At 42.6% G+C, this 20020-nt stretch overlaps 1 long non-coding RNA gene across 1 annotated transcript in view; it reads left to right on the top strand.

Annotated features, from left to right (window-relative positions):
• LOC108518068 (uncharacterized) overlaps positions 1-20020 on the top strand; it is a 65452-nt gene that overhangs the window by 35192 nt on the left and 10240 nt on the right. The window lies entirely within an intron of this gene.

The raw sequence follows: 20020 nt of genomic DNA, 5'->3' as shown, positions 1-20020 counted from the left end.
AAAGAGGCTGAACTGGAGGCCCTCCATAGTCAGAATCCATCCATTGACCCAGGATGCCAGGAAGGGGTAGGCCCATGGGTAGCAGAGGCTCAATGAACTCCCTGGCCTGACGTGGCCACCAGGTTTCTTCAGCTCTTCAGCTGCTGCCCGTAGGAAGCTAGCTGGCATTCCTTCCCTGGCCCTTAGCTTGCATGGATCAGGGTTTCACATTAAATTCTAAGCCCAATGACATGGATCTTTTTATTTTAACTCAGTGCTGCACACTGATGAATGAATGAATGAAAGATCAGGGCAGATGAAATGTCAAACCTCAGCAGTTGCCCTTATAGTTAGAGGTGTTTCTGTGAAGCAAATCAAAGCTTACAGTATCAAGAACTTTTTCAAAAAGTACGCTTTGATCAAAGTTGGATGTTATTTCTAAGTGCATCAGGGTGAACACCTCTTAAAAACCCCTTATTATGTATGCTGAGCTATTCTGAACCTCAGTGAGAAATCAGTAATGTCAAGAAACCTATACATAATTATTTGTTATAACATAAAAATCCAGAGCTCTTCAAGCATTATTCTACCCTAGTTGGTCAGATTCTGCAGGAAAGAACACTGAGTCTGAAGCAAAATAAATTCCTTGAGTTGAAGAAATTTGTTTCTCATAAAAAAGCTGAATGAGAAATAATGTTGAAAATGGAGGGAGGCCTAATGATGATATTATGCAGTCTTTTGTCATTACTTAGTCTTCTGTGTTTCAATCATTTAATCTGGTTTTCTTTCTGGGTGCTTTAACTTCCACTTTAATTTTCTTTATAATTGTTGTACAATTATAAAAGAGAATTCAGGGGACCGGCCTTGACAGCCTGGGGTAATATCACTGGGAGTAGGATCTCTCAGTGTGCTAAGGAGCAAAGGCACTAAGAGAGCTGCATTTCACTCCATTTTTTTTGGATCTTTTGGTATATACATTTCTGTGACTTTAGTCAAATGGGGTGGACTGTTGCATAATACTGAGGGCTATATGAAGGAGGAGTCGTCTACACTTGTAAAAACCTTCTTTAGGGGTGGTGGGTAGTACATAATTGCAGAGGCATTGCTGATTTAATTAAGTGTTTTTTGTTTAAAAGTGACGGAAAACTCAATTCAAAGTGGTTTAAGCAAAATCCAGAGTTTTACCGTCTCATGCAAGTGAACAATCTAGGAAAAGGCTGGCATAGATACAGCTAAAATGAAGTCAAGATGTTTCAGCTCTCTCTTCTCCTGGCCCAATTTCTAATGCACTGACCCCATTCTCAAATAAACTCAGCCCTCATGATCCCAAGGTGGCTGACGTTGGTCCTTTCAGGTCCAAACCAGCAGGAAAAAACTTCTGTCACAGCATTCCTGTAAAAGTGCTGAGGTTCACCCTGATTGGACCAGCCAGTTCACATGCCTATCCATGAGCCAATCACAGTGCATAAAAGACTGTGACGTACTCATTAATTTGCCCGCCATTATCTCCACTCCTGTCTTGAGGGTGGAGTTACGAAGCTTGCTAATGGGATAGTAGGGAAGCAAGCCAGATGTCCGCTAGGTTTTACTCAGAGACATAGGTGACCCACTAAATTTAAGCATATTGGTGCGCAAAGGAGGCATTTGTTGACTTGCAAGTAACCACCTCTCACTTATTTGTCACACTAGCTCTTCCTTTTGTAAGCTGCCTGGGAGAGGGATCTCAGTGGCTTTCAAGATCACGCCTTGCAAATTAGGCATCATGCCCCTCATTCCATCCCCCGTGTGAGATGGTGGCAGAACAGTTCCTATTCAGACACCTGCCCTCATGCCTCTTCCCCCGTCCTCCTAGCAACCCTAGCTCCTGGTTCCGAGCATCTGACTCCTTCCTTATCAGCACAGGGAGTTGCTTTTTGTTTGTTTGTGTTTGAGAAAGACTTCTTATTTCGTGCATGCACATTCCCTTTCTGTGAAGCAGACTCGGGAGCTTTTTCTTTCTGACTTATTCTGTGCATCCTATCAGTGAAGTGAGTTAAGTCAGTGAGTGGCTTCAAAAAAAAATTTTTTTTGAGACGGAGTTTTGCTTTTGTTGCCCAGGCAACAAAAGCAAAGGAGGTTGCAGTGAGGCTAGATCGCGCCACTGCAACCTCCGCCTCCCAGGTTCCAGCGATTCTCCTGCCTCAGCCTCCCGAGTAGCTGGGACTACACGCACGCGCCACTATGCCCAGCTAATGTTTAGTATTTTTAGTAGGGACGGGGTTTTACCATGTTGGCCAGGCTGGTCTCGAACTCCTGACCTCAGGTGATCCTCCCACCTCGGCCTCCCAAAGTGCTGGCATTACAAGCATGAGCCTCCGCTCCCAGCGTTTTTTTTTTTTTTTTTGACAGAGTCTTGCTCTGTCACCCAGGCTGGAGTGTAATGGCGCAATCTCGGCTCACTGCAACCTCCGCCTCCTGGGTTCAAGCCATTCTTCTGCCTCAGCCTCCCAAGTAGCTGGGATTATAGTCCCCCACCACCATGCCCAGCTAATTTTTTTGTATTTTTAGTAGAGACTGGGTTTTGCCATGTTGGCCAAGCTGATCTCGAACCCCTCACCTCAGGGGATCCACCCACCTTGGCCTCCCAAAGTGTTGGGATTACAGGTGTGAGCCACCACTCCTGGCCCAAAAATATTTTCTGATGCTGATAAAATGTTTTGTCTACTCTTAAGCAATTCCTCCCTTAGCAGAAGTTAGAGGTTCAAGGTTCATCTATGTTTGCCAGTCAGGAATGCCACAGGGCCAGCCTAAGTGTCCATGAGTGGATGAGTGGATAAAGAAATGCGGCACACACACATATATACACAATGGAATACTATTCAGCTTCTAAAATGAGGAAATCCTGACATTTGCAACAACATGGATGAACCTGGAAGACATTATGGTCGGTGAAATAAATTAGGCACAGAAAGACAAATAACACATGATCTCACTTATATGTGGAATAGAAAAAAGTTGAACTTACAGAAGTAGAGAGTCGAATGGTGGTTACCAGGCATTGGTGGATGTAGGGTAATGGGGAGATACTGTTCAAAGGATACAAAAGTTCAGATAGATAGGTGAAATAAGCTTAAGAGATCTACTGTATAACATGTGACTCTAGTTAATAGCAATGTATTGTATTCTGAAATTGAGAGTAAATTTTAATTGTCTTCATCATAAAAGATAAGTATGTGTGAATTAGCTCAATTGAGCCATTCCTTAATGCTTATTTCCAAACATCATGTTACACAGTAAATGTGATAGAGTTTTTGTCAATTAAAAAAATCACCAAAAATTAAATAGTGAATTCCACAGAGGCATTCTCTCCAGGAAGGGTCCCCTTCCTAGATTTGACTACTGATTAGGGTTGATCAACGCCCTTTGGTAAAACAAAACCAACCTCACATTTCTTCATCTCCCATGTCCAAGACATATGCAGTGAGTTCTCAGTGATTACTACCAGCACACAAATGATGGCTGCTTTATTATTTGGTGACCTTTGTTGTTTGTTGTGATTGTTCTGTTCACTTTTAGTCCCTCACAGCACTTTCAGCCATTTAGAAAGACAGTATTTGTTCTGCTAGGGCATTTGCAATCTGTTTCTGATTAGCTAAACTGGTCCTGACCAGTGCTAAGTTCGCATTTCAGCTTTGATTTATGCCTTCTCTATCTGCAGATATGTTTCTTGTTACCCTATACAAGAGGAGGCCTCTTCTTATTTTCATGTGAACGAGGTAATAGGCATCAGGAATAATTAGACCAGGCCATATGCACCAATGTCATAGGAGACTGAGATATGGAAAGTAAATAATAACAAAACTCCTGATTACTAAGGCATAGAAAAAAATCTTAGGTAATTCCCCAAGTTGATAATCCCAAATGTCTAGGCATCCTTCTCAAGTAAGGAAAACATGACATTAGAACTACTCAAAATAAATGAGACTCAGTGGTATTTTTAATCATAGATTAAAAAAAAAAAAAAACAAAACAACAAGGGTCCGGTCCTAGGGAACTATGCCAAGGCCCAGCCCTTTGATTCACAAGTATCCACAAAAACAGACCGTACCGGCGGCTTTCAAGAGAAAATGTGGCCATCAAGGTCAACAGTGGAAGCTCTATGACCACTCATTCATTCCATCTCATTGGCCCTGAGCCTTTCGAAAAGTAGGCAGAGAAGGAGCCCAAAGAACAACATGGCAGGCAGGTTAAGGAAGAAAAGCAGAGTTCACAGACGTCACTAACAATTTCGTAATGACCTCGTGACTTAGCTGGAAGGATTCCGGTGAAGGTGTCACCAGCTCTTTGTCCACCTCTTAGGCTGGGAACCTCAAAGGCCGCCCACACCTTGACCACATACTTTCTTCCTTTTCTTACACAACCAAGCTCTGCACCAAACATCAGGGGGACGTTTGCATTTTCATTGTATTCATGCGTATTTCTAGCAAAATACAAATTCTTACTGATGTTGACTTGTACTGTGTAGCAAGGAATACTGTCATACAGCTGTGCAGAAAACACGCCCCCTTGCTTTTTTTTTTTTTAATTAATTACATATAATTCTTATAAAATAACAGATTCCGTTTATTTCCTCTTGACCTCTGACATCAGAGACATTTGAAGGTCTGAGGTGGGTTCAATTAAAAAACATAATGCACTTGACAAGTTGTTGTATGTGTGCATTGTGAATAGATTGTGAATAGGCCTTAACAGTGCATTTATTTGTTTTCTTTTCTCCCATTTATACAGACTTTTGTTCTGCTCTTAGATAAAATACTAATAAACAGGAAGTTGAAAAAAAATGTGGTGCAATTGTTCTGAATGTTGTTTTTCTTGCAACGCTTTACGGGCCACACCACACCATCCTATTCAAAACCGTCCCTGTAGGTGGTGGTGTTAATAAAGAAATGAGGCGGCCCAGGGCCGCCTGCCTGAGCCTCTCTGCAGCTGCTCACCTCCTGCTGAGGCCTCTGCCTTCAGAGCTCGTGGATCCTGCTCACACGTTCCAGTAGTTTCCTCTTTATTTGTCCTGAACCAAGTTGTAGAATTTAAAGGAGGTAAAGTAAGACGATTTCTATGGAAAATATGTTTTTCTTCTTTACTCCTCATGCTGAGTGCATAAGAATTTATTATTTCCCCTGAATGTTCAAAGTGGTGTGTGTGTGTGTAAAGGAACCAGGAGCAAACAATCTTCATAGGAATGTGTGATCTTGTGTTTATCTTTAGCACCCTAAGTTAGCTACAACCCGGGACTGTTGCCATTTGAACAAGTTGTTAAGAAAATCTGCCATGTTTTGCTCTTTTTAAAAAGGAATGACTGTAATAACCATAGCAACACTTACTCAGTTTTGTGATCCACTCCAAGATTATGGGAGCAAGAACAGATACTCCTGAAAGCAACCCTCACCTCCTCCCCAGCCCCCTGCCCTCAGCAAGTCCTGGCCTGTGTGAACTGAAGGGTTTGGGAGCTCTGGACTCTAGGAGTGCCCAGAAGCTAGAAAGACTGGGGTGTACTAGTTATTGCGGGGCAGTTGTCAGTGGCAGTGTGGGGCAGCCCCAGTTGTTATTCAAGGCACTGCATTGCTTTTTTGTCTCCTCTGTAAGCGTCCTGCCTCTGTGCCAGGGCTTGCAGAAGTAGGCCTGGACTTATGCCCCCCTACCCAACCAAGGCTTTGCCTTTTGCCCCTCACTGTGGTGCCACCTACTTGGGTTTCCCACAGTTGGTGGTGCCAGGCAGGAAGCAGGAGTGCAGGTTGCAGGAAGGGAGAGCAGAGGAAACAGAAGGTGCTTAGGAGGGAGTTGGGCAGGCTCTGTCCCCAGCAGATCCAAGGGTCCCTGACAAAGAGAACACCTCACTTCCGCCCCTCCCCGGAGGCACACAGAATGCCCCCTCCCACCACGTCTAGGCTGTTAATTCACACCCACCCAGGCCGCCCCCAGGATCCCCAGACCTGTGCCAGTCAAGTCTGGCCTGTGGCTGTGACACCTGCATTTCCCCAGATGGTTGCCTGGCCTAGACCGGTCCTTCTATCTGCTTTGTTTTTATGTTGATTACTAAGTGAAGCACAGTGTTAAATACGGGAAGAAAAGGCTAGAGATGCAGTCATGGGAGTGTGAGGCGGAATGGAATAAGTGGGAGAAAGTCCAGGGCTGAATATGTGGACCCTGCTCTGGGGATCTGACTGGCTCAAGCTCCCAGGCCATTAAACAAAGTTGCTAATGTCAAAAAAAAAAAAAAAAATGGGAGAGAATAAACAAATCTGTCCTCTGTTTTTCCGCACCTGGAGAAAAGTAAACCCTTTGGGCATCATAGGCTTTCACCAATTAGACATCCGGGAAAGGCTTTTCTGGGCTTAGCCCTTTTGGAGAAGCATGAGGGTAGATGTAAGTGTGTGAACCTTCATCCAATTCTGGAGAAGGATTCCAGAGCGAAAGAGATTTCCATGCTGAGTCTTGTGTTTCAGCGATCTTCCATGGCATAGCTGCAAAGAAACCTGAATTGCCCAGGATTAACCACCTTTCCTTTAGACAGTGAGCAGTGTGTTTCATGAACACATTACACATTTTAGGGTTGTCTATGGAGGTATCAGCACTCTCATTACTATTTTTAACATTTTATTCTCTGTTCAGGGTCAAGAACTTCATCCACCTAAGTCAGCTCCTGTCACTACATGGAATGTTCTAGCAATGAAATGTGAACTTAAGATATTTGGATTAAAACCCCAAAGTTAAGTCAGGTTTAAATATTCTGTAAGAAGCAGTGAGCTCCTTTTGTCTATTTGGGCACAGTTTTCGTGAATTATTTAGGCTTTTCTTAAATGTCTGAGCTCCGTGGTTAGACAGCAGATAAGTTATTTTTCCCTTTAATGCTGAGGCATTTTCACTGATTTCAGTCTTACTCATTAGAAAATGCTGTGCTCACCCACAGCTGCCAGGGTTTCTAGAACACAACACCCTACCTTCTCCTGTAGACATTTTAGTCCGTCCTCACTCCTCCACTGTGGCTTTCACAGTCAAATGTGAGTTGACCAGCAGTCATTTGTGAGCTGTGAGCGGTATTTTTGGAACTTACCCACCCCCAACCCCCCAGAGTCCTGTGGAGGTCACGTCCGTGGGTTCTGCCATCGGGACAGGAAAGTTTGGACATTACTACCAAAAAAACGCAACGTGACTAAGCACCATTTAAAATAGCCTTTCTTATTCTCTTGTAAAATTGTAGGGATTTCCATGACAGATGTCGTTTTAGTCATTTTAAAACTTCAGCGCGTTGAGCCTCATCGGCATATTTTTATTTTTGACACTTCATATTTTAGAGTGAATTGAAAACTAATTTGATCCGTTTCAATTTGGAACATCCCTCAAGGGCATTTTACCAGCATTTAGGCCAATGTTGATCATGCTTTCATTTTAAACGTAGTTATTTTCTCTCTGTGAAGTGATTACTCCTTGCTTGGTGTGTGGTCTGGTGACTTGTTAATTTCAAAAACAAAACAAAACAAAATTCTACGATGTAAGCGGGTTTAGACGTGGAGCCTGGCCCGGTGTGGCCAGGCTGTGGCTTTGCCCATCACAACGGCTGCCTTTGCCTCAAATAGCTTGAGGCTGGCACCTGGTCAATGTTTGCTTTTGTCCAAAAGAAGGAAACAGTAGAGGACTTGGGTGGTGTAATTTTAGAACTTCAGTTCTAAAATTCAGTATTGGGTTGTCAGCTTGAAAGATCCATTCTCTTCTGTAAATATAGATACATATTCACTCCTCCAACCTTTCCCTCCACACAATTAAGAAACCCTACAATTAATTATGCCAAATCAAGATTTGCTTTTCTGTATGATTTTTTTCCCTTTTCCCTAAGAAGTCTGTAATGAATTTTCTTGTTTATTGTAATATTTTATGTTTTTATACATACTTACATATTGTATATTCTTATAGCATATATATGTATGTATGCAAACTTTCTGAGGCTTCTAAAAAAGAGAAATAATATTGGTTAATTAACCTCAATTTCTTTTCAATATCAAATGTGTAACAATAACCCCAAAAGGAGAGGTTCCAGAAATCAAAACAAGTTGACATTTGCCCATTCTGAATTAAAATGCAGCATTTGACTTTCATACTGTTTTGGCTGTCAAGTCTTAGTTTTTTCACACTATCAGATATTTTCAGATCAAAGGTAAATATGATTTAGAATTATATTTCAAATTAGAACTGTCATATGCCCACACACACATTTTGCTGATATACTTACAAACTAGCAAACAATGCTCTTTAATCAACAATTCATAATCTGGGTCAGTGATTTTTATCTCCATATTTGCTTATACTGTATGCCATCAATATTTTATATTGGCTTGCCTATAACTTAATATTTTATATAAGCTGATCTATGAAATTCATATTTCACATTTGCTTGGCTATGAAATTATTTTTTTGTGATGCTGCAGTTCACCTTGTGGCATACAAGTTGAGAAAATTAGCAAGCTGCATGTAGTTCCTTATTGTACAAAAACAAATGACACATGGTCTCTTTATCACTTGCTTTATATTTACAGATACATTTTAAAAATAAAACTTGCCTTTTCTATTAACATGGAAAACTCCCCACCCCACTCCCATTCTTGTTGATTCTTTTTTAGTTTTAAACAACAAATAATCAACTTCAGTCATCTCATTTTTCAGGGGAATTACTCATTGTATTTTCTACCTACAGCCACCGGGGACTGATGTTGGGATCTGTGATCAGTTTCCTGTTGTTACGCATAGCTTTTCTCAGTGGTGAGAGAGAGATCATGTACTGAGTACACACGGAGGGTTGAGATAGCAGCCTGGTTTATCTTACTTCTGATATGACTTTTAAAATATTGGTTTTAAAAGTTTGTCTTTTAGTATACCAAAATAGTATGTCCCTGATGCTTCTCACTGCATGCAATCCCTGCACAAATGCTTTCTATGCAATTAGATTTGGGGGCTCAACTTCCATTTTTTCAGTCTGTGAAAACATTCATCATGCCAACGGCCCTGGAGAGGGCCACTCTGTTTTAGTGCAATTTACATGTGTCAGGACAGGACAGAAAAGGGACAGCATGTTAAAAAGAAAATAAAACTGTAATATGTTCAATCCTTGTCATGCTGAGGATGTTTGTAAATATAAAAAAAAATTGTATGGATTCCACGTCCATGAGATAACTGGGGTGGTTAGATTCACAGAGAAAGAAATTAGAGTAGTGGTTACTAGTGGCTGGGGGCAAAGGGGAATGAGGAGTTATTGTTTAATGGGAACAGAGTTTCTGTTTGGGAAGATGAAAAAGCTCTGGAGATGGATGGTGGTGATAGCTACATAACAGTGAGTGTACTTAATGCAACTGAAGAGTACACTTAAAAATGGTTAAAATAGTAAATTTTATGCTATGCCTATTTTAGCACAATAAAAGAATACACATTCATGGAAACAGGGCATTTAAATCATTATGCATAATAAAGTGATAAGCTAGTTGTGATTTGCAAAGAATTATAGAAATTATAGGGAGAAACAAGAGTCTCAAGAGCCACCCTGGCATCCAGAGCTCCCGTTTTACAGATTCAGGAGTGGAGGCCCAAAGAACATGTGCTTTCTTAATGACAAGAACCCAGATGGCAGGACCCCCACACAGGGCTCTTTGACCCTTTGCTGCCTTCCTCCCTCCCTTAGAGGGGCCATTCTTTATTCTGAGTAAACGTGCCGCTGATTAGATGGGCTTCATGATAAAGACCTGCAGTAAGGACGTTTTAATCCTTTCATCTAGACGGTTCACGAGTTCCACTGGTGTGTCTCTGGGGCAGCCTCCCAGATCACAGACTGGTTCCACCATGCCCCGTGACCTCAGAGTGCCATTAGATGGGAGGCCTTTATTTCAGGGGAAAATCATGTTTGAAACTGAGAGGGTCCCCAGCAGTTTGCAGCAACACTGGCTGCTCAAAAGGACAGCACGAGGCTTTTCACAGCATGTAGACATCATGGTTTTAGGAGAGCTTTGAGCTTGGGAGGGTCTACTTGTGCTTTTGCAACCTTAGTTTAGATTTCATTTGCATCTACTATTTGTAAGTGCACCATTTTTCTAAGGGAAGTATATATGTGAGAATGATCTACACATGGTTTTTGTAGATGGCTCACAAAACACATGTCAGTAGCCATTCTATGGCCTTGGAGTATCATTTCCCACACCTTTTCTATGATCTGTCTTTATTTTTGACTCTAATATGTATCCCTTATCATACAAAAAGTTATTGAGCCATATTTGATATATTTTAAAACTTCCACCCCAGTGGAATTAACACTCATTATATTTAATTCCACACAAACTTTCGTCCCAGTTGTAGACCGTTTACCTACTTCCTGACAGCAAACACTACACCGGTATGAGGTTTTATTTTAACACATTTGTGCCCATTTTCAGCATTAATAATCGTGTGTGGAAGTGGCAGTAAAATGAAGATGTCACCTGAGCATGGAACCACAAATCCCTGAACGTGTGACGGCATCTCAGTGAAACAAAAGCATGACATACTTTTTCTTTCCAAATGAGGCAGTGCCACAACTAAAAAAGCCAGTTTCGCTTTCTAAAATACATCTTGCTGGAGAAAACAGTTATCAAATCCCATCCACTGCCCATGTAAAATAAATACCATTCAGAAAAGCATGGCGTGAATGGCCACACTTCTGATGAGTTTATAATTGTAGGTTGCATACAATCCCAATGTGAAGCCTGAAATACGACATTCAACGTCAGGCTTATTCCAGGCTATTGCTGTGGCTACTTTTGTAATTCAACCAGCAGGGCGTTTTAGGCTAAAGTGTATTTCCCCTAAGCTGATAAGAATTTTCCTGATCCAAGGCTCCTTCCGGAATTGAACACACACATTCAGTTGGGGACACCTAGATGGAAGAAAGAGAAAGAGGAGAACCCGAAGTGAAGGAAAAGTCGCCAAGAAAAGTTTAGTGGAAAAAAAAAAAAAGGCTCTCAAGAATTAAGAATGTTGAATTGCTTGAATGGAGCTTGGGCAGGAAAAAGACCATAACTCTCACACATGTGAAGGTTACTGATACCCAGGAGGTAAAAGAAGTATTTAACATGCTATAAAGAAGGGTAACCAGAGTAATGGGGCGAAACCAAGGGAGGACGTCCTGGAATGTAATATTAGAAATAAACTTCCAAACAGGGAAGTGTCCATCCGAGTGTGAAATGGGTTTATCAGAAACAAGCTGCATGCCAGTTTCATTGACATTGCAGAGAAGGTTAGAATAAAAAGCTAATGAACAGAAAGAAGAAAGAGGCAAACAGGGTGTGTGTTAAGAGTGGTGGAATATGAAGGATGGTGCATTTGTGCAGGCTGGAGCTGCTGGCCTGAGGAATGGTGGTGGAGTTTTTTTACAGAGCATCTTCTGAGCACCAGGAGAGTGCTGGAAGCTGAGTTTGACACCAGCAAGACCTGCCCTGAATCGCGGACTGCTGGATGTCTGGAAGTTCCCTACATGTATGTTCCTGAAGTTGGACTTTTTGTCACCTTGGGACTATGGCTTCCCAAACTTGGCAGTCAGTGTCCCGGCAAAAGCCCTATCACTGTGAGGTAGTGTTTATGGAGTCACAGCTAAGAATTGCAGAGAAAATCATAATGGGGCATTTTTTTTTAACAAACAAACAAACAAACAAACAAACTTTTTTTGACTTTGCAAATAAATTGCAGAATTATCACCATTGTTGAAATATTTTCCATTAAAACTAGAGTTTATTAAAAGTGCCTGGAAGGATGCCCCCTGCTGCCTCCCTGAGTCATCGCTTTGGATTTGTTCTTTCTTCAGAGGCAGAGATTTATTTCCATAGCAGGGGTTTCCAGTGTTGTGCTTGCTGTCCTGCAATAAGTCTTCCTGGCTTCGTGTCCTGACCTGCTTTTAAAACAGTCCTCCACTGTGTTAGGTAGGCAAAGCGATACTTTTCAGGGGTTTTTTTTTTTTTTGAGACAAAGAGCCTCGCTCTGTCGCCCAGGCTGGAGTGCAGTGATGCGATCTCAGCTCACTGCCACTTCTGCCTCCTGGGTTCAAACAATTCTAGTGCCTCAGTCTCCTGAGTAGCTAGGACCACAGGTACGCACCACCACACTTGACTAAATTGTTTTTTGTATTTTTGGTAGAAACGGGGTTTCACCATGTTGGCCAGGCTGGTCTCAAACTCCTGACCTCAGGTGATCCACCCGTCTCGGCCTCCCAAAATGCTGGGATTACAGGCGTGAGCCACTGTGCTGGGCCCAAAATGAAACTATATAACAAGGTAAGAGCAACTTTTCCCAGAGTTAAAGGACGGTGCTCCATGGAATAGTGAAAGTCTGAGACCAAAGCACCTTTTCCCTTTAATTTCTCCAATTGCTTTTAAAATATTCTATGCAGTCAGCATCTGAGTCCAAAGGGAGGCTGTGTCTTCCCCCAGGGTCTCTCTGAATGAGGTCAGTTTCTATGTTAACTTTTACCCTTTCTTTTTCGCCTCATTCCAAACCATTTCTCCTCTTGTCATCTTTTTCCTCTTCCTTTTCCTTCTTATTTCTCCTGTTGCCTTTTTTCTACCTTTTTATTTTTTTGCCAATATACATAAAATTGCTTTTTTAAAAAAAATCAAAGACAGGATTTTCATATTTTTTTTCTTAAAAAACAGTATGAAGGGCTGGGCTCATGCCTGTCATCCCAGCACTTTGGGAGGCCAAGACGGGCAGATCACGAGCTCAGGAGTTCAAGACCAGCCTGGCCAACAGAGTGAAACCCCGTCTCTACTAAAAACACAAAAATTAGCTGGGCATGGTGGCGCGCACCTGTAGTCCCGGTACTCGGGAGGCTGAAGCAGGAGAATCGCTTGAACCTGGGAGGCAGAAGTTGCAGTGAGCCGATATCGCAGCACTGCACTCCAGTTTGGGGCAAAAGAGCGAGACTTCATCTCAAAAAAAAAAAAAAAAGAAGTTAAACAATGAAACCACCCATAATATATTAGTCTTCAGAAAGAAAAGAAAACCAAGGTAAGAAGCAAATAACAGAAGTACAACTTCTATTTTTCTAATTGTGGACTGACTCCAAGAGGATTCTGCCCCCCACTCCCCTGGTGGGCAATAGGCATCCTGTTGGCGGTATGTAAAGGAATGGAAAGCTACAGCCACCTGAGGAGTCCAAGAGGGGCTGCTGCAGGGAGCCCACCTACCCCACTTTCCCCATGACCACAGCCGCCCACTCCCTCAAAGTGGGACTTCAGGCCAATCAGGAGAAGATCTCAGGCAAGGAGAAACAGTCCATCCCATCCGAGAGCTCGCTGGGAGAATCTTGTAGGCTACACGCTAATGAGATAGGCCTGTTGCCAAAGGTCACCTCCGCACTGCCTTGGCCAGAAATGAGGCCTGAAATCCTGCTATTAGAGTTGCACGCACACAGGAGCCTCCTCTGGGAGTTCTGTTAACCACTGGTCTGGGAGAAGCGATGGCACAGATGGCCTCCCCAGTCTTTCCAGGGCAGAGCGGTGGGGGCGGAAAGGAAAGAAAGTGCTGAGTAGTTCAGGAGAGGGGGTGAGCATGGGGCTGGGGGGCAGCCTGGGGACACTACGACCCCACCCTGGCCTGGTGGGAGCTAGAGGAACAGGGAGAGTAAGTCTAAAGTAGGCTAGACTCAGGAAAGGGAAAGAAAACTCTGCGTGTCTTTTTTTCTTTCCTTCTTTTCCTGCCACACGTAGCCTTGTGCTCTCTCAGGGCTGGTTCTACTAGTGCAGTGATGCTACGCGGGAGGGGCCCAGGGACCTGATAACAGGTGGGCGTGTGTTAAATAGCAACTCAACCAATGAATGAATGAATTTGCCTCTCCTACCTTTCCGGACAGTTTTGAAGTTTAGGTGAAACCATATGTATAAAAGCTCCTGTGAACTGGGAGATACTTTGCAATCCCAAAGTAGGTAAACATAAAACCAGTAATACTTTTATAAAATCATAATTAATAATAATAATGCTATTGGAAACATCAATCTAATACACTTTTTTTTCTATGAAAGACTCATTGGATTCTTTCCTTGGCATGAAAGCCCTGCTTGCCCCAACGCAGGCAGGCTCCCTCTGGCACAGGGTGATTGCATCGTAGACCTGACCCAGCGTGATAGAGAAGCGGTTCTTTCTTAGTTACCAATGGCCATCCATCTTTCAGCAAGAGTGCCTTCCCATTTTCCTTGCTCTACCCATGAGCATTTTCAGCAGAACGTAGGTGCCAGACATGTTCTACTCTCGATCGTGAAGATTATACACACTCTGACCTTCTGAGATAAATGTTATTAAATTGAATAAACAACATTGTGTAGCTTTGCTTTTCTGTTTTATCTCAAGATCCTGCTGACGTGGCTAACAGGGCAACCTGTGAAAAGATTTTTATTCGTGTCTGCATCAGTGTGAAAGGCTTCATCCTGGTGTGTACTCATCACTCAGATAGTGGTATGAATAAATGAAGGAATGCGTTGACAAACGAATATGGAAGGTGATTCCGGAAAGGCGCACCTCCTGGGATAAATATGGTGACAGTGGTGAGTCTGCTGTAGGTCTACTAAGGTCTTGCTCTTAGCAGAGATCCAAACACCCAATGTTGAAGACAGTTCCTCTTTGCTTTAGAAAGCTTTGTGCACAGGAGAGGGCAAACTGCATCTTAAAAACTGAGAGTCCAATAAATGCATGCCAAGGTCCATGGTGCTCCAGGCAGGGTGCTTGGTGCCGGAGAGACAGAGTGAACTGAGCTGGCCGTGGCATCTGTCCTGGAGAAGTCACACTCCAATCAGGAAGGCAGGAAAGTGGACCAGACCTACAGCCTCTGGGGAAGGGTGTCCATAAGCTGCGAGGTGGTGGACTCTAATGGCAGAGAAGGTGTGGTAAGAAGGCAAGGACATCTGCAATCCTTCTCTAACTCTTGACTTATTGTTCTCTGCTGCAGGTTAACCACCCCTCTGTTACCTTCCTTCTCTCTAATGAGGATATTAAGAGTAGTTGCCTCAGAAGGTTGAACAAATTTGGTAATTTACAGAATGTGTAGTTGTCCCTTGGTATCCATGGGGAATTGGTTCTAAGATCTCTTACGGATATCAAACTCCAAGGATGCTCAAGTTTCTGAAACAAAATGGCATAATATTTGCCTGTGACCTACACAGATCCTCTCATGTGCTTTAAATCATCTCTAGATTATTTGTAATATCTAATACAATGTAAATACTGTGTAAATACTTGTTATGATATTTTTATTTTATTTTTATTGTTTTATTATTATTTTTAAAAATTTCAATCCATAGTGGATTGAATCCAGTAATGTGGAACCCGCAGATATAGAGGCCAAAATACCTCAATGAGTGGCAGTTCCAGCATTGCCCATCTCCCTGCACCAATCTCTGCCAACCTCGGAACTGTGGTTCAGTCCCAAGCTAGAGAGTTGGTTCACGCCATCCATCCCACCACCGTGATCCCATTCGGCAGATGATCACCCAGCGTCAACTCTGAACCAAACACTGTTCTGGGCAGGGGCAAAGGTGAGAAGCACAGACCTTGGCCCTGCCCTCCCCTCCTCAGGAGCCCAGCAGGGCCATTCTCCACAGGTGGGACTCCACTGCCCAAGAGAAGCCTGAGGCATGAGGCCTGCGTGTTGCTCAGTGACCAGGTCCATCCTCCCAGTGCCAGGGAAAAGGAGGTGCTCCTCAAACTACAAAGTAACCCTTGGACTTCTCTTTTACCTGGGGTGGTGGCAGCTGGAGAGAACCCCGCTTGCTCATCTCCACCAGTTCCCAGTCCCTGCAACCAGCAGTGGCCAGCCTCTGGCCACCCCCATGAAAGCACATAAAAGGGTTGGGGGAAGCTGCAACCCCAGAATTGAGGTGAGCTGGAGTTTGAGGACATAGGTTGCTTTTCACTTATCTCTGACAAGAACCATATTACAGATCATTGGTACAACAACGATTTCATGCTTCTAATTGAATACTGATGAAAAATTGGCAATGGTTTCTCAGTTACTTCTTGGAAATAAATTGTGGGTAAATAACATCTGCTTAAAGCTTGGAAACCCAGTTTCCTTTGGTTTGTGTTTTTAAATGCTTTGACGATGCGGTTTGCCTTTTTACTCCAAGAAAAAAAATACAATTAAATAGAGGCTGACAACTAGGTGAGATCCACAGCCAAGCTATTCTAAGAGCCTGAAGTCACCCTGGACACCCAGGTTGATGACAAAGGGCAGAAATTCAATATGGAAACAGGATCCACTCCAAACGCTCCATCTCCGACATTATGATGAAGAGAATATATATTTCATGACAGGGCAAATGTTGCCATCCTTCTGAGGGAAAATGTAAATGAGGATGCTTTTAGGGATGATTTCTATGTTGTCACTAAACTGAGACATTTGTGCCTGCTGGTGCCAAGTGAAGATTGCTGTTGCTGTTGTTGTCTCGCAATGGTTAGGGTTCATTCCCTAGCAACAGGCAGCAGCAGAAAGGAAGCTTTGCAGGCAGAGTCACCGAATAAACGCAGTGGGAACGGTATCAACAACAAACCAGCGATGAAGGGAGGGGCATGTGGGGCATACCACATCGCCTCTCTGGCTTTCGTCTGCACCTGGGACCAGAGGCAAGTGGGAAGGAGACCTTGACAATGTGGGAAGTCCCTTTGATTGGCTGCAATGGAGGAGTTCACATTTTACTGTGCAGTCTAGCATTGCCCATTCTGGATTAGCTCCATCAGACACGCTTTTGTGCTTTATTGTACTTCTTTCTTTATTTGTCCTCCTCAAAACTGATCCGTAATGCCATTTTGCTGATCAACTGTCCCTGGGACTTCGGTGTGCTGGCTCAGAACCCCAGTCTAGTCTTCAAAGGAGCTGACAGAATGGGGTGTCTCAGCATGGAGGACCCAGAAGCAGAGCTCTCTGGTGCTTTGGGGGAGAGTGAAGCCCTTCATTCCACTCCTCCTTGCGGACGAGCTTTCCTGGTATTCATGCACTGCTTTTTGTAACGTCTCAAATGAAGGCCACAGCTCAGGCAAGTAGAAGAGAGCTCCTAAGAAATGAAGTCTGGTTGCCTTTGAATTTATAAAATAATCAAAATTGCTATTTCCTGCTAAGAAGACAGGTACAGAACAGGTGACAGGCCACAGTCATTACTGTCCCCTGCTTGTTCCCTGGGCTCCTGGCCTTCCACCTTTTCTAGCTACTGTTTGAACCCTGGTTGGGGACTTCCTCTGGCCTGGCTCTCCTGGGCTTGAATGGCAACCTATATTGACAGATTTCATGCCACAGTTCTTTTTCAAACAAGATGATTAACAATGGAATAATTGGGCTTGGGAAGAAGGCCTTTTTAAGCAAACTATGGAAAATAATTGATGAGTAGTGCAGTTTTATAAAACTTTTTTTTTCTATTATCCTTTAAAAACTATGTTGCTAACTGCACATCACACTGCATTCACATCCCAAGGCTAACACCCCTTGACCTCTGCCATATGAATTAAGGTAGAAGAAGGGTCATAAGTAACAAAGTTTTGAAGTTGAATGAATCTTTTTTTCCTGTAACTTTACTGACCATTTCCCTTTCTGTTTGAGAGATCTGCGCGGTCCTGTGCATGAGGTTCTGTGGTTCAGGTGTGTTATTGGCTACAGAATGCTGATTTCACTTGGGTCTGTTCTGGTTTGTCCTAATTTCTCTTTTAGAGCTTAATTATAATTTCCAACAAATTAGGCAAGATAGAAAGTGATATTTTCATCATAGATGGAGTGAATGGATGACTCAACATTCACCAGACGTCATTCTTGTAACAGTTAAATGGTAGTGATTCATGTCTCCATCTCTTGATAAAATATAAAGTATTAAATCTTGATTGCTAAACACACTGACAAAACGACTGAACCATGTTCCTGGTTGAAGATACCTGACGGTCGACGTTTATCTGGGATCTTTTGCTGCTGCTTTGGTATGACTTCTATCAAGATAGCTTTCAACGAGGTAGAACGTTTGCTTTCACTCTGGGTTTTCCTTGGTTTCGACAATTTTTAAGTGTTAACTGAAGGAAATCCCGTCTTGTCAGAATGTTCTTTTCAATACAAATTGCAGTGAAGTAACGGGCTAGAAAGATGTGGACCCTTCTTGATTCCAGGAAGCACACGCCTGTCGGCGACTCTCTCTGCCTGGCCTGTGTTCACTGCGGTATTTTTGCCTCTGTCACCATCCTTGGGACTAGGTGCAAAAATAGGCTTACGTTCCATGTGTCACCCACCGCTTCACTTCCTTTTTGATAGATCATGCGTAAGGAGGTGAGAGGACATGGGAAGGATTGCTATGAAGTAAATAGCAGTTAAATCTTTTCAGCCAGGGGCGGTGGCTCACGTCTGTAATCCCAGCACTTTGGGAGGCTGAGGCGGGTGGATCACCTAAGGTCAGGAGTGTGAGACCACCCTAGCCAACGTGGTGAAACTCCGTCTCTACTAAAAAATACAAAAATTAACCAGGCATGGTGGTGGATGCCTGTAATCCCCGCTACTCAGGAGGCTGAGACAGGAGAATTGCTTGAACCCGGGAGGCAGAGGTTGCGGTGAGCTGAGATCGTGCTATTGCACTCCAGCCTGGGTGACAGAGTGAGACTCTGTCTCAAAAAAAAAAAAAAAAAAAAAAAAAAAGTTAAAATTTTTTAAATTTTAGGCTGGAAAAAAAAAAAAAAAAAAAAAAAGAGTTAAATCTTTTCAGATTTCTAGGCTGGAAATCAACAGAACAAGATCTGCTAGCAGAAGTTGTTATATCTCAACGAAGTATGGACTGGAGATGAATCTGACAACCTGTGACATCTTTAAATGTCAAACCCACCGCACATCACAGATGACATCGTACCTAATGATCAAACTCCCTTTAAAATATACTTCATGTAAATACATTTTTGCGAAACCACAAGCTGTTTCTCTCAGTTTTGTTTTCAGCTGGCTTTGATAAGGAGATTGGTTGGCAGCCTACAGCTAATTAAGCAGCTTTCAAGCCAACATCAATGAAAGGTTTTAGGTGACTATCAGAATTACACTCCACTCTTCATGGTCCACGGGTATCCACTATGCCTTTTAATTGTGCCAACAGACCCTGTCAGAAGAGAATGATTTCACACTAATTCGAGTTTACAACCAAAATCATCCTGTTTTCAGTGGTGTAGATCCAGTGTCTGCATCTTTCTTGTCAACTCACAATAGCATTAGAACAGGGGGCTGGATTTATGCTCTGAGAAATGCAATTTGCCTTTCTAAGCTCACTTATATATATTTGTATCTGACATATTGTAAATTTCTTAAACTTGTTACACATTTAGTTTTATAACTAGAAATCAATTTTATTTATTTATTTAGTGGAAAACAGAAAATGAAGTGCAAGAGACCCTCATTTCTGGGACAAGAATTCTGAGTTTCTTGGCTTCTTTCATTCTTGTCTGACCTCCCCTCCACCCCCACTCACCCACCCAGTTGCAGTTATTTCTAGATTTTGGTAAATTATTCATTGCTTTAAAAGAGAAAAGCTCGATTTTCTAACTCTACAGTTGAGCTAGCCCTAACCTCTAAAGCCAGATTGCTTTAACAAAATTGTCATCATTTTATACATGACAGATTGGCTTCAAATAAAATGGTAAATGGGAGGAAAACTATATTTTGCTTACACTTAGGAATCCCTGTAAACATAACAGAGTTTAAAAAAAAATCTTGGTGTTTTAACAAATGCATATTGTGAAAAAGAGGAAGAATAAATTAGCTGGTTGCCTGTGAAGTAATTGTACTAAACCCATTCATTTTTAATATATGAGTATTCACATTTTGATTCATATACTTGCAAAAGAAAAGTGGGAATTTTTTCCTTAATGCTTTGACTATGTAAGGAAAGCTTTTGTGCTGTGCCACTCTGCTTTTAAGAAATTCCAGAGGTACAGATACAATCGAGGGTGAACTTGAATTTGTTCCGTGGGCACGGCCTTTTCTGTTGTGGTAAAACAAAGT

This window comes from Rhinopithecus bieti, unplaced genomic scaffold, assembly GCF_001698545.2.
Source record: "Rhinopithecus bieti isolate Rb0 unplaced genomic scaffold, ASM169854v2 scaffold_42219, whole genome shotgun sequence".
NCBI classification, from domain to species: domain Eukaryota; kingdom Metazoa; phylum Chordata; class Mammalia; order Primates; family Cercopithecidae; genus Rhinopithecus; species Rhinopithecus bieti.
Note: the sequence above shows the minus strand (reverse complement) of the source record. Positions and strands in the feature narration are given on the sequence as shown.